Source organism: Bos javanicus, chromosome 3 (genome assembly GCF_032452875.1).
Source record: "Bos javanicus breed banteng chromosome 3, ARS-OSU_banteng_1.0, whole genome shotgun sequence".
In the NCBI taxonomy this organism is placed as follows: domain Eukaryota; kingdom Metazoa; phylum Chordata; class Mammalia; order Artiodactyla; family Bovidae; genus Bos; species Bos javanicus.
The window spans coordinates 9,688,072-9,703,215 of record NC_083870.1 but is presented as its reverse complement, the minus strand read 5'-3'; positions in this window follow the sequence as shown (position 1 = coordinate 9,703,215).

Below are 15,144 nucleotides of genomic sequence, written 5' to 3'. Positions count from 1 at the left end.
GGGAAATCCCATGGACAGAGGAGCCTGGTCTACTGTAGCTTGGAGCTACAGTCCATGGGATCGCAGAGTCGGACATGACTTAGCAACCAACACTTTCACAAAGATGTGCATAGATTCATTGGTTTCTGAGTGTAAGCCTGAGTCTTATTCCAGTTAACAAGTTTGGGGGGTTGCCAAGTGAAGTCATCTAGCAACTGGTGAGTGTGATTCTATGAGGCAGGGGGTAGGTCTCTCTTTCGCAGCTCTAGAGCTTTTTCGGGGTTATTCCAATTAGCTGTGTTCATTTAGTGTTGGGCTTGGCCTTTGCCAACAAGCACATGAACTAGCTGGCATAAATCTGAGGAACCTGATTGGTAAGTCCAGATAACTGTATTAAATACCTCTGCAAAATCTATAAGGATCTTCAGTAGCTCTAAGAAAATCCTTGACTATGGCTGTAGTTGGGCCTTAGTCTAGAAGACATGAGAAATTAGGGGCTAAGCATTGGGACCCTCAGAGGGACTGATTTCAAAAGAGCAGGTTCTAAGAGGTTCTGATGAGGAGAAAGTAAGAAAGAGTGAGGCTTGGAGTAAAAGGGAAATTCAGTGACAGGGTTGGAATGAGGATGTGGTGGGTACAAAGGAAGTGGGGTACATGCAGAAGAGGAAGCGGACGGAGTCTTCCAATGCCTTTTAATCTTCCTGTGATGGTTTATTCACCTCAGTCAGTTTAGAAAGGTTATTTTGTAAAGCTTCAAGATGTCAATTGAGGACTTTCCTGGTGATCCAGTGGTTAAGAATCCACCTGTCAATGCTGGGGACACAAGTTTGATCCCTGGTTGGGGAAGATCCCACATACTCTGGGGCAACTAACCCCATGCACCACAACTACTGAGCCAGTGTGCCCTAGAGCCTATGCTCTGCAACCAGGCAAGCCGCCGGAATGAGAAGCTGGTGCACCTCAACCGGCAAGTAGCCCCTGCTCACCACAACTGGCCCCCATGAGCTGCAACGAAGACCCAGTGCAGCCTAAATAAATAAGTAAGTGTCAACTGAGATAAGCATGCCATTCAGTTTGCTGTATTTTTTTTTTCTTTTTTTTTTTTTTTTCAGTTTGCTGTATTTTGGAGCCACAATCCTCAAGTTTTGTTCTGAGAGAAACAAACTGGGGAGACTGAAGCTTCGCCACCATGGCCATTGAAGTTCTAAATTATCATTGGTTAGGTCAGTCCATTAGATTAAAAATGCATACACGGAGGGACCATAGTTTTTAAACCCAGAAGGGGCCAGGGTCCCAAAGGAAGGGCCATCCTCAGAGTGTTTAGAGGACTGGGATCCCATAATCTTTTTAAAAGTTCAGGGGAAAAAAAAAAGAAAGAAAAAGTACTCACCAAAAGGACAAAAAAACAGATCCTGAATGAAGTCAGAGAATTCAACCAAAAAGAGGGAGCTCAAATTTTAGAAGAAACGTGTGAACCACAAGGAAGAAGGCAGCTCACAGGAGCAGAGAGCACACTGTTCTAGGGGGCTCATCTCCTTTGGGTCCCTTAATGGGCGCTGTGAAATTTTGACCTTAAAAATGAAACATCAAAAGTGTGTGAGTTGCTCAGTCGTATTGGACTCTGTGACCCCGTGGACTGTAGCCCATCAGGCTCCTCTGTCCATGGAATTCTCCAGGCAAGAATACTGGAGTGGGTTGCCATTTCCTTCCCCATGAAATAGCAAGGTCTTAAGCTAATCAAATTAACTTTATCCATGAATAGCACAGGAATTGCAGTTCGGGTCATGCAAACTATGATGAACCACGGGCAAATCCAAAGAGACAAAGGGAAACTTAAGTTTTACTAGGTTTTGGGAAGAAATGGAGGGCTTCCCAGGTGGCTCAGTGGGTAAAGAATCCAGCCGCAATGCAGGAGATGCAGGAGACTTAAGTTCGATCCCTGGGTCTGGGTTGGGAAGATCCCCTGGAGGAGGATATAGCAACCACTCCAGTATTCTTGCCTGGAGAATCCCATGGACAGAGGAGTCTGGCAAGCTGAGGTCCATAGGCTTGCAAAGAGCTGGACACGGACGCGACTGAGCATGCACACACACAGGAAGAAATCACAGGAGAGGAAGAGGCTGTGGGCAGGGGATTTTTATTGGCTCCAAGCAGTGGACAGCTTGTTGCTGAGTCAAAAGGAAGACTTCCTTCTTGGTGCTGGGGTCTGTAAGCTGTGGTGAGCGATGAATGCATGAGAGCTCTCCCTTCATGGCATCCCGATTCCATTTTGATTCAGGTTTCCTTTGCTCATTTTCACAGATGCCTGCACACTAAGGCCCTTTTGGATATTACTTACAGCCTTTACAGAATGTTGTGGCAGATGGTGTCATTTAACAGATGAGACACCTGAGGTCCAGAGAGGTTAAGCATTTTGCCCTAGGCCGCACAGCTTTTAAGTGGCTAAGTTGTAACAAGTTCGGGCCTATCTGTCCAAAAGCCCCCAGGCAGTGACCATGGTTGCTACTGCTGCTGTTTTTCCCACTGATCTAGGAGTGGTCATTTTTTATGAAGTCTACCGAAAGAGGAATTTACTGCTCCCTAAGTGGAAGAATCACGAAGGTATAGAATTGAACAGGTTAAAATTTAGGCTTAAGCAACAGAGATATCTGGAGAAGGCAATGGCACCCCACTCCAGTACTCTTGCCTGGAAAATCCCATGGACGGAGGAGCCTGGTAGGCTGCAGTCCATGGGGTCACTAAGAGTTGGACACGACTGAGCAACTTCACTTTCATTTTTCATTTTCATGCATTGGAGAAGGAAATGGCAACCCACTCCAGTGTTCTTGCCTGGAGAATCCCAGGGACGGGGGAGCCTGGTGGGCTTCTGTCTATGCGGTCGCACAGAGTCGGACATGACTGAAGCGACTTAGCAGCAGCAACAGATATATCAACAGCACCAAACTTTCATCTTATCTGAAACCTGTACATCATTAGGACTTTGGACCTTTTTAAAGTCTCCCAAGTATTTTAAAACATTGACTTTTTAAAAGCTTACAAAAAAAATCTTCCCATACCCCACTGTCTTCCCAAGCCTCTCCACCCTATAAACTTTTCATTGAACAAATACCAATTGGAAATAGATAACTGTTAAGGACCTACTGTATAGCACAGGGAACTGTACTTAATACTCTGTAATGACCTAGATGGGGGAAAGAATCTAAAATAGAGTGGATATATGTATATTTATTCACTTGGATTGATTCACTTTGCTATATAGCAGAAACTAACACAACATTGTAAATCAACTATACTCTAATTGAATTTTTTTAATGGGCATGCTGTGGAAGCATACACACACACACACACACACAAATACCAGTTGGGCGACACTTCTTGCTGGGCACTGGAGAGCAGTGGTAAACAGGTGGACATGTTCCCTTTACAGAACATACAGTCATGCCACAGAGATGTACCATAGCAAGTGATAACCAACCCCCTAGTATGACTGTCATGAGAGGGACACTCAGAAGTAGAGAGCACCCCAGGGCTTGGGGCTGGGAAGAAGCTAAGGGCAGGCAGTCGTGAGGACTGGGCGGGCCTCCCTGTGGGAACGCGGCCCTGGGAGACCAGCTCTTCTGAAGCCCCTCCCCAGGCTGCGAGTTCCAGAGGCTACCAGTAGGGGGAGCCCATTGCCCAGGCCTGAGTAGCCCCAGTTGCTTATGTAACCTGGAAACCTGGGGGAGGAGAACAAACCGCAGGCAGAGGCGCATCACACATACAGACACACGCGTGTACCCGGAGAGGCTTCTTACAGAATGACGTCACGTCGCCAACAGAGCGATGCACAGACACGCAGCACGCGCACGTGCGGCAGAGGAGGGATATATCTCGGGGAGTGGAGAGCTTCCCATCTAGTCCTTAAAAAATCCAACCAGGCGGACCCAGCACTGAGGCCAATGCCTGCGGTGGGTTGAGCAGAGCAAGGGGGAATGCGGCCTCTCTAGAAGTCTCAGGAGTCTTAAGGGAGGGAGCCAGGGGCTTCCCTGGTGGCTCAGACAGTAAAGAATCCGCCTACAATGCGGGAGACCTGGATTCAATCCCTGGGTTGGGAAGATCCCCTGGAGAAGGGAATGGCAACCCGCTCCAGTGTTCTGGCCTGGAGAATTCCGTGGACAAAGGAGCCTGGTGGACTACAGTCCATGGGGTCGCAAAGAGTCAGATACAACTGAGTGACTTTCACTTACTGAGGTTGAAGAGACATGAGTGAGCCGGGACACGGTGATCAGTGATTCTGGGGGGCTGTCCTCACTATGCCATCCCCAGCCCGCCAGCTCTCCTTGTACCACCAGGGGTGGGCATACTTCAGGTACCAGGCTCGTGTTTCCCAGGCTTATTTTATTCATTTCCCCTAAGATGAAATATGCCCAGGGCACTGAGGCGGCACCAAGTGTCCCAAGTCCTTGAAATAATTAAGACTCATGCTGTGTCCTGAAAGAGTGTGTGTATAACCTTGCTCAGATGTCACACTTTACAGTCACAACTGTGGAGACAGGGTTCTCGGAGAGGCACATTCACGGATGGGGCTGCTGATGTATTCTGACCTCCATCAGGTATGTAACGTGATCTCACCTAATCGTCCCAGGACCCTGTGAGCTTAGTGCTGTTATTATCCCCTCATGAGGAGACCAAGGCCTATAGGAGTTTAGGAACATGTCCAGGGTTAATGGATTAGTTACTGTCCAAACTCAGGTTTGAACCCTGGATTGTCTGGTGTGAGGAGTCCATAACTCTTGTTACATGGCTTCTTTTATTTATTCATTTGGCCACACTACGTGGCAAGTGGAATCTTAGTTCTCCAACTGGGGATTGAGCCTGAGCCCCCTGCAGTGGAAGCACAAAGTTCCAACGATTGGACTGCCAGGGAAGTCAGGGAAGTCCTTGTTACATGGCTTCTTAAAGGCAAACGTGAGGGAGGGAGGTTCAAGAGAGAGGGGATGTATGTATGTCTATGGCTGATTCATGTTGATGTATGGCAGAAACCAACACCACATTGTAAAGCAACTAGCCTTCAATTTAAAATAGATAAATTATTAAAAAGGCAAACGGAGCAGCGTGTATGTGAAACATGTATTCTACTCTGGACCCAGACAGCAGCTAGGGGACAGGGTGACAACCACACCCAAGCAAAGAGCACACACCCTCCTCCCCCCAGACACTTAGCACACTTAGCCACCAGCACACTTAGCCCTCAGCTCCGTTTCTCTTAAGTGTGTATAAATCCCAGTTTGGTGGGGGCTAAGAATCACACACAAGAATGTCCTGTGATTTGTGTGTGTTTATGAAAGCCTTGACCCATACTGCCCCGATGAGCCATGTTTTCCCCTCCTCCCAGAAGGGAACATTCTCTCTGCCCACTTGCTGAGAGGCTCAACTCAAAGAGAAAAGACAGAGATGCTGCCTAAAACCTATCTTTACGCAGACGCCCAACTTGTGCAGAGATGAACCAAGACAGATGTGCCAATCCAGGGACCTGGGTGCCCTGAAAGATAAGCACACAGACATCATGCACACCCAAACCAACTCACTCCACCACAAAGCTGTCTCCCACAACCACACACACTCACACCAGACCCACCTTCCTCCCCAGCCAGGCATCTGCATCCTCATGGGGAATTGTGTGTGTATCTGCTCCCTGTGCCCTCCTCTAGCCCTGGCTGGGCCCACACTCCTTCTCAAGTTCTTAAATCCTATGCCAAGTGGGTGGCACATCTGTTCAAGAACAGAGAAGCCACAGCACCACTGCCAGCCTGGCCCTGACTCCTGAGGAGACCCTGCCATCTCACCTGGATTAGGGCCAGCTGCCACCCACTCTGGAATGCCGTGGAAGGATCCCTCTCTGCCGGAATCCCCTTATCCTTCCCCCGCCCCCTGACAGTCCCTTGTTCCCAGGTCCCACAGGGCTGGGTGCCCGGGCTCCACCCCAAAGGCTCCCCCATCCCTCTACTCCATCCCCAGCCAGCTAAGAGGGAGGTGGTGCTGCAGACATATGTCTGGAGGGTGGCACAGGGCTGAGGCAACCCCTGCTGTGTGAGATCACTTCTTCCCCACCCGAACAGCTGGCGTGGGGGAGTGGGGACTGAGTAAGGGCAGAAGATGGCAGCAGTCTGGCTAGACAGATCTGTGGGCTGCAAGTTGTAGCTGAGCCTCCGGGGGTGGGGCAGGAGGTGGTTAACTCCAAGTGGCTGCCTCTGAGTCAGTGAGTGGGGATCAGATTTGGAGAACAGGTCGTTCGCAAGTGTGTCCACACCCAGCTCTGAGCAAGGTGAGGAGGAGGCACCAGGAACTGATGATAGTGAACACCCGCTGTGTGCCCGCACTGCTCTGCAGACCCTGCACACGCGCACTCACTCTCTTGGCCCTCGCAACAACCCAGAGGGCTGAGTCCTATTGTTACCTATTTACAGATGGGAGCAGGAGGCCTGGGGAGGATACATCACTTCCCCAAGGTCACCAGGCTAGCAAATGGTAGCACCTGGAAGCCAAAGCCAGCTGTTTAACTCACGAGCTTAAGCTCATAACATTCCTCTTGCTCCTGCTCCCTTAATGCTTCCTCCTCACACACTTATTCATACACACACATGTGCGTGCACGTGCGCAACCACACACTCTCTCCTGGCATCTGTGCAAACTTTTGAAATAATAGTGTTTTCCCACCAGTGTATTTCCAGCTCCTGACACACAGTGGGTGTTCAATAAATATCTGTTGAATGAATGGAGGCAGTGCTGAGGCTCGGGAAAAGAGGAATCAGTAAGAGGCAGGTGTGTATGTGTGCGGGGGTGGGGTGGGGAGAGAAGAAGGGGTGAGAATTCCGTGAGTGCACTTACACAGCCCTCTAGAGCTGCTGATGGTATGGAAGGCTCGCGTCTACCTCCGAGGCCCGGCGTTTCCAAGCGCCCTGGGTGGGGAAAGGGGACTGAAAGCGGGGTTCACAGGGTTCCCTGAGTGAACGGGGGGCCTTACCTCTTCCCCTCCAATCAGGACAGAGTTTGGGGGGGTGAGGTAAGGTCTGGGAGGAGGGTAGGGAGCACACAGCCACTTGGGCCATTGCATCCCCTGCTTGTCACTATTCCCTGCCCCTGCGCTTCAAGCTTTCCCCAGTGCCCACCCCCCCCCAAAGCCCTGGCCTCCCACCATCCACACCTGGACTCTCCAGGAACCTGGCACCCCTTAGCTCTCCTGGCCGAAGAGTGGACAAGTCCCCTTTTCCCTAGTCCAACTGAAACAAGGGTGGAATTTTTCCAAAGGCTCTCTGTTGGGAAAGGAAAGGGAAAACAAAGCCAGAAATAAAGGTTACAAAAACAAAGAAACAGATGGGTGCAGGAGCTCGCCACGGGAGGGAGCGGGCCTGGGGCCCTGATGCCCATGCAGCCTCCCCCGCTCTCCCAGCACCTGTTCTCAGCCCTTGGATGGTGTTCTCCACTCTGCATTGTCATCCCAGCCTTGGTTTATATCTGCCTCTGCATCCTGGCTGTGAGCTGCTCAAGGCCACTGTTGGCTCTTCTTGGCTCTGCCCCCAGGCCTAGTACAGTGCCTGGCAAGGAGTAGAAGTGCCACAGACATATGCCAAGCAACTGAGGAAGCGAAAGAGCAAGGGGGTGAGTGAGAGAGAAGGAAGCCGGGTTCTTTCTCTCTAGTGACCAGATCGCCTCCATGGTGGGCAAAATTGACCCCTCTGGAGCTTGTCTCACACTGGACACTTCCATCCACAGCTGACAGAAAGCTTCTCCTCCTATTTCAGAGCCCAAACCTGCCATCCCTCAGCAACAACCCAGCCTGGCTTCCCGGGCAGCCTGGGATGGGCCCAGCTCTGTCCTCTGGGGAGGGATGGGTCCTGCAGATCACATTCAGCTGAGGAACAAACTGCAGTCCTGAGACCAGGACATGGAAAAACAAGGGCAGGAAATCGTAGCGAACATGCATTGAGGATTTGAATTCACCAAGCAGCCCTCTGAGTTAGAGCTGATGAGGAAATGAAAGCTCAGAAAAGTTAAACTTTTGGCCAGTGAGTGGTAGATCTAGTTTCTTTTCCTTTTTTAGTTATGTGGTTTTATTGAGTATGGATTTGGTGGGGCTTCCCTGGTAGCTCAGCTAGTAAAGAATCTGCCTGCAATGCAGGAGACCCCGGTTTGATTCCTGGGTTCAGAAGTTCCCCTGGTGAAGGGATAGACTACCTACTCCAGTATTCTTGGGTTTCCCTGGTGGCTCAGACAGTAAGAATCCGCCTGCAATGTGGGATACCTGGGTTCAATCCCTGGATTGGGAAGATCTCCTGGCGGAGGGCATGGCAACCCACTCTGGTATTCTTGCCTGGAGAATACCCTGGACAGAGGAGCCTGGGGGTCTACAGTTCACGGGGTCGAAGAGTCCAACACGACTGAAGTGACTAAGCACAGCACAGCACTGTGCCCCGAGGCATGTGTGATCTTATTTTCTGTGATCAGATGTTGAATCAGCACCCCCTGCAGTGGGAACGTGCATGGGTGCTAAGTTGCTTCAGTCGTGTCCGACTCTTTGTGACTCCATGAACTGTAGCCACCAGGCTCCTCTGTCCATGGGATTCTCCAGGAAAGAATACTGAAGTGGGTTGCCGTGGCCTTCTCCAGGAAATCTTCCCAACCCAGGGATCAAACCTGTGTCTCGTACGACTCCTACATTGCCAGGCAGGCAGGTTCCTTACCACTAGCACCACCTCGGAAGCCTCTGCAGTAGGAGCATGAAGTCTTAACCACTGGACCAGCAGGGAAATCACAGATCTAGGGTTTCTTATCCAGACATTCTGACTGCACAGCAGTTCCTGACCGTGTTGCCATTCAGCCTCTGCACGGGACAAACCACCACACTGAGAAGAGCTGACATCCAGGGGAATGACGAGGGAGCAGGTCCAGCCGGCTAGCAGGACAGGGTGGTAGGAGTCCAGATGTGCAGGACTACCTGCTCCAGTGGGTAACGGGCACTTAGGATGCCAGCTCCTGAACCGGATATCCCTGGGGGAAGGCAACCAGACGGAACACACCCCCAAAGCGGGGGATCAAGCCAGTTACCTTCAGGAGTTCAGACACATGAAATAGAACTTCTGTGTTCTCAACACAGTCAAAAATGTCAGGGCTGAGATTCCAGAATCAGACAACACAGGCCTGGATGCGCCTGGATCTACCAGCTGTGTGGCCTCCATCCCATCCCTGAGTTTCTCTAGCCTTGATTTCACAGTGTGGAATAGGAGAATTAGTATGGTCTGGACCTCTTGTTTTTTTGAGGTTGTTCTGAAAATAAATGAGAATGTAGGAACCACGGTGCCTGGCTATGATCAAAGCTAGGGCTCTTGCGGCAGATGGAGGCAGGAGATTCTTCTTGGTGAACCGTGTCCTTCCCTGGCTCCCACCTACTCTGCTCTCTGTTCCCTGCTTTTTCCTTCCACTTCCTGGACTCCTCTTGAAGAGGGTAACCTCCACCCCTGCTTCAGTTTCCTCACCATGCACTCCTTGCTGCTGCTGCTGCTAAGTCGCTTCAGTTGTGTCCGACTCTGTGTGACCCCATAGACAGCAGCCCACCAGGCTCCCCCGTCCCTGGGATTCTCCAGGCAAGAACACCCTTCACAATTTTATTTGCAAACTCTACCCTCTTGGCTCAGACAGTAGAGAATCTGCCTGCAATGCGGGAGACCTGGGTTTGATCCCTGGGTCAGGAAGATCCCCTGGAGAAGGAAATAGCAACCCACTCCAATATTCTTGCCTGGAGAATTCCATGGACAGAGGAGCCTGGCAGGCAACAGTCCATGGAATTGCAAAGAGTCGGACATGACTGAGCGACTGACACATACACACACCCTCTACGGAAATGGTTTTCTAAAGGTTACACCAGCAACTTCCAAGTTTCCCCAGTGTGGCCATCTTTCATTTCCCCTTGGCCTTCTGTAGCATCTGAAGCTGCTAGTTTCTTGCCCTTGAAACTTTTTCCTCTGTCGGTTTCCAGGCCTCCTCCTGGGTCTAGTTCCCCGTCTCGCTGGCTTGTCTACTTCTCCGTCTTTGGATCCTCCTTCTCTGTGCTGGGTGTGACCCACGCGTCTGCCCACGATTGCTGGCGCTCTCCTCTGCCCTCCTGGTTCAGCGCTCACCTCTGTGCAGGTGACTTCCATGGCCTGTCCTCTCTCCCAAGCGCCAATCCCCATTTCACCACCCACTGGGCACCTTTACCTGGAAAGCCTGCCAGCAGCATCTCACACTGAACACGCTCCAGGGCCAACATGCACCTTCTCTCCCACACAACCTCCTTTCAGCCATCCTCTGCCTTCTTTTTTGGCTGTACTGGGTCTTTGTTGCAGCACGTGGGCTTCTCAAGTTGTAGCACCAGTTTCTAGAGTGTGGGCTCAGTAGCCGTAGTGCACGGGCTTAGCTGCCCCATGGTACGTGGGATCTTAGTTCCCTGAGCGGGAATGGAACCTTGTCCCCTGCATTGAAAGGGTGGATTCTTTACCACTGGACCACCAGCGAAGTCCCCATAACCTTATGGTAGTTAATGCTGCACTAGCATCCACTTTCATCTTCAGCTCCTTCCTCCCATACAATCAATTGCCAAATCCTGAAATTCTACCTCCCAAAGTCCTTTTCTCTTCATTGTCATCGCAAATCTCTTGCTCCAGACCTTCACACCCCTTGGCTAAATTTTTGCCATAACCTCCTTTCTGCCTCTTCCAGCCCAACACCCCAGTCCGTGCGCACACACTGCCTGCAATCATTGAACCATCTGAGAACATCCCTCCTCCCTGCTTAAACCTTTGAAGTGGCTCCATGTCGCTTATAATAATATTTTTCAAACTTGCTTGGTGGTAAAAATACTGAATCCCACTCCCCACCCCTGCCCTTATGGATCAGGATTTCTAAGCGATGTGACTGCTGTCCTGTATTTGTAACAAGCACTCCAAGTGATTATTATCATCAGAGCCTTTTGGGAAATGCTGGCGTTTAGAATGGCACCTAGCTGGTCTTCAAGGCCCTGCATGAAATGATTCCCACTTCCATTCCCCGTATTGGCTCCTGTGTTTCTTTCCTTTTTTAAAAACATATTTGTGAGCTAAGTCGCTTCAGTCAGGTCCGACTCTTTGCGATCCTATGGACTGTAGCCCACCAGGCCCTTTTGTCCATAGGATTCTTCAGGCAAAAATACTGGAGTGGATTGCCATGTTCTCCTCCAGGGCATCTTCCCAACCAGGGATCCAGCCTGTGTCTCTTTTGTCTCCTGCATTGGCAGGCGCATTTTGCTTGTTTGTTTGTTTTTTCTTCTTACACTATCGCCGTTATTTATTCGGCTGCTCTGCTCTGGGCTTTAGTTGCGGCATGCAAGATCTTTAGTGCGGCCTATGAACTCTTAGTTTCGGCATGTGGAATCCAGTTCCCTGACCCTGAACCCAGGCCCTCTGCATTGGGATCATGGAGTCTTAGCCGTTGGGCCACCATGGAAATCCCTTGACTCCCATGTTTCTTGGCGCACTGGGAGTTCCAGGTCTGTGACCGTGGTGTTTCCTCTACTTGGAGCATGCTCTCTCTGGGTCTGTAAGCTAGACTCTACCCGTCTGTTGAGGCCCAACTAGAATGCCACCTGCCCCCTGCAAGCCTCCTAATTCTTCTGAGAACCCTCTCTCCTTCACCAAGCTGCCCTCACCCTCTAAACAGAACAGTGTGCAGCCAGCTGTACTGTTCCTCCCCCGTGTCTTCTGGGGGCACTTCACTCTCACCACTGCAACCTAGAGGTTTCTGCACATGTGCTCCTGGGGATAAGAACCCAGAGCAGATCCTTCTCTAGACCCCTATAGCATGGAAATTACACATTCCGGTTCTAGAAACAAACTGCCTGGGTTTGAATCCCAGCTGCCCTGCTTGGGTTAGCATCTTGGGATCTTGGGGTTTCAGTTTTCCCATCAATAAAAGATTTGTTTGTAATTTAAAAGTTATTAAACTGAGGAACTCATAGAAAGTACACAAGCGCTTAGCATGGTGCCTCATTAAACTGTTAACTCTGATGAGCTAGAGTCCTTAGACACAGTTGGTTCCAACTCTGCCTGCACATTGAATCATCTGGGAGCTTTTAAAAGACACTAATGGCTGGGCCCCATCTCAGACCAGCTAAAACATGATCCTTGGGGTAAGGCCCAGGCATGGAACCTTAATATACAGCAGTCCACTCCCTCACTCTATTGATGGGAGGTAAAGGACTTATTCAGGTCCACACTGCTAGCTCATGGTGGAGTGAGTCCTATTCCGCAAGACTCTGCCCTCCCTCTGGTCTAGCCTCAGTGATGCCTAGGGCTCTGTGGCCTAGCGTCTTTGGGATAGGGGAATTGCCCAGGTGGGAAGCAGAGCCTAGGCCCACCCAATCTCATTCAGCAGAAATGGAGGTGAAGAAGTATGAGGAGCTAAAGGAAATGAGGTGTCCCCAAGGGCTCAGAGCTGCCCTGGGAGCTCAGGTCAAGGGATGCGGTGGAGGGATTTGGAGGCTAAAAGGCCATGAGATTCTAACAAAAGGACCGTGAGGTGGTGACCTTGCTCGCCTTGATTGCAGCAGTCTCTCTAGCACCTGTGTGCAGGGAGCCTGGCACACCGTCAGTGCTCCAGAAACACTGGGAGAGTCTGAAGGGGGCGGTGGCCTGAATGGGAACCCGCCCCACTGGCTGAGTCGTCTATGGGGGCCTTCATGTTCCCCAAGGGGGAGGGCTGAGAACATCAAGAGAGAGCACAGGGTGAATGGGTCCAGGACTTGCAGAGAGACTGAGGCCCAGGAGAGGCCGAGCTCCCTGAGGTCCCAAGGAGAGCTCGTTGTGCAGAGTGAGGCTGCTGCCCTGCGTCTCAGGTGTTTTCAGGGCCTCCTGGCCCATCTGGGGGTCCGGAACGCCTAAGGGGGCAGGAAGACAAATAGAGCTGTGTCCTGGGCCAAGTGGAGGGGGCCTGGTTAGGGAAGGAGGAGGCTGCAGGGGAACCAGGCTGCCTTTTGATAGGGGGAACGGAGAGGCGGGGAGCTCTGGGTCAGATCTCCAGCCAAACCAAACCTGCCCCAGGGGGCTGGGGGCCGCTCCCTCCCTACCCAGATGGAATCAAAGGCAAACAGGAACCCTAGCGGGCCCAGCTGTGACCCCTGCCCCCCACACTCAGCAGGGCCCATTAACCTCATCCTTCCCATTACCCCTCACAGACTTTGCCCAGCCCAGAGAAGCTCTGGAAACAGACTCATCTGGGTTTCGTGGGTCAAATGCCAGCCAAGAAATGTCCAGTTTCTCCAACCTCACCCTCAACCTGGCTCTTCTCCCCCAAAGATAGCCAGACCCTTTCCCTTCTCACGAAGGTACTCTGTAAGAAATCAGGGTAGTCTTTGCTCAGACCCTGAGCCCTTCCTTCCCTCTGTGCCAAGAGCTGAAGGGATCAGACTCATTTCTGAGAGTCATACTAGTGAACAAAATAGGAGTGCCTGCCCCTTGGACTTCCTTCTGAACCCTGGGCTCCAACTGATTGTTGGAGATACAAACACAGGTAATTTTTCCTGTTTACCTGGGCAGAGCCAAGTGCTAAGAAGGAAGTAGCCTGGAATTTGGGGATCATCAGAGCTGTAAAGAAACCTCAGAGATTTTCTAGCTCTGCTCATTATTCAGATGAAGGATGCCTCTTCCCTAAGGTCCCTTGAGCGGTTCCACTGGCAGCAGCCTCGCTGGCCTGACGTGCAGATATGTCCCCTTTGCACTGGACCATGGTCGGGGCTGCAGGTAGGACTGTGCAAAGACAGGCCCAGAGCAGCTCTGGGCCATCGTGCTTAGCGGGGAGGTTGACATGCATCTCCCAGGCCACACTCTGATCCTTTCCTGCCCCTCCATCTGCCTTCCACTGCACTTCCAGGACACAAACATGGAGCCATCCCCACCCACAGAGCAGCAAAGAGAGCTGAAAGAGGTGGGCAGGAGCAGAGGCGGAGAGATTGAGGAAAATTCCTCCAGGCGCTCTTTCTTCTTGTCCATTTTCTGAATTCTGTATAATGTGGTTTTACCAATTAAAAGGATAGTAAGAATAATCCAGAGGAAAAATTTTAAATGACAGAAGCAAGGAAACGGAAGAGGTTTCTAAGCTGCTTTCTGAATGGTTTCAAAAGACAAGAAAGAGCACAGAGGCACAGATGTAAACACAGAGAAAGAGAGAGAAAAAAAATCCAACACAGTCCTTGTGGTCCAGTGGGGGAACTGAGGCAGCAGCAGGACCTGGACAGGCTCTTTGCAGCTCTCAGCCCAACCTGCCCATCACAAGATCACTACAACCTGTGAGGAGAGAGGGCTGGAGAGGAGGAGGGAAAAGAGGCACCTTTCTGGGACAGCCCAGGCTTGCCCTGCTCCAGTTCATCCTGTCACCCAAGACAGCCTCCCAGAGCCAGGAGAGCTTTTTCACTCACTCCCCCAAGAAGGCCCCAGAAGCCTGGCAGTGGTGACAAGACCCTGAAGAGCAATGGGAGGGAAGGGGAGCAGCGGGGAGGGGAGGGATTGACGGAAGGGAGAGGAGAGACTGCCTGGAGCGGGCTGACAGAGGGAGAGGAGGAAGAGCAAGCAGGACTGGGGAGCCAGGGAGGGACTGGGGCAGAGAAGTGGGGTGAGGGGTGGGCACAGGGCCAGGGGCGGCAGTGACAGCGGCTCCCAGCGCTTCCTGCCTCCCACTCGCCCTCCCTCGCGCTCTTTCATGATCTTGAAACAACCTTCAAGTCTGGGCTGGAGGCCCCAGGAGGCCAGTCACTTAGGAAACAAAACTGTTTCTTGGAGACCTTGAAAGCCCATCTGCAGCTGAGCGGCGTCCCCACCCCCTCCCCGTGCACACACACATTCTCCCATGGACTCTCACGTACACCCACCCGACTCCACACGTGCTCCGCCCCAGCCACACACGCACAGCAGGAACACCGGGGACGGGGTGTTGCCACACTGACGACACCCTCTCCTCAGGAGTTCACTCGGCTCCTTCCCACAGGCTTTTCCCCACACACAGCAGCCCTCCGTCACGGACTAGCACACGTCTGCACCCACGCAAGAATATACCCTCCTCTGCCTGTCTCCTGTCTCGCTCTCACGCACACACCTCCACCCAGACCCTCCCATACCAACAGAA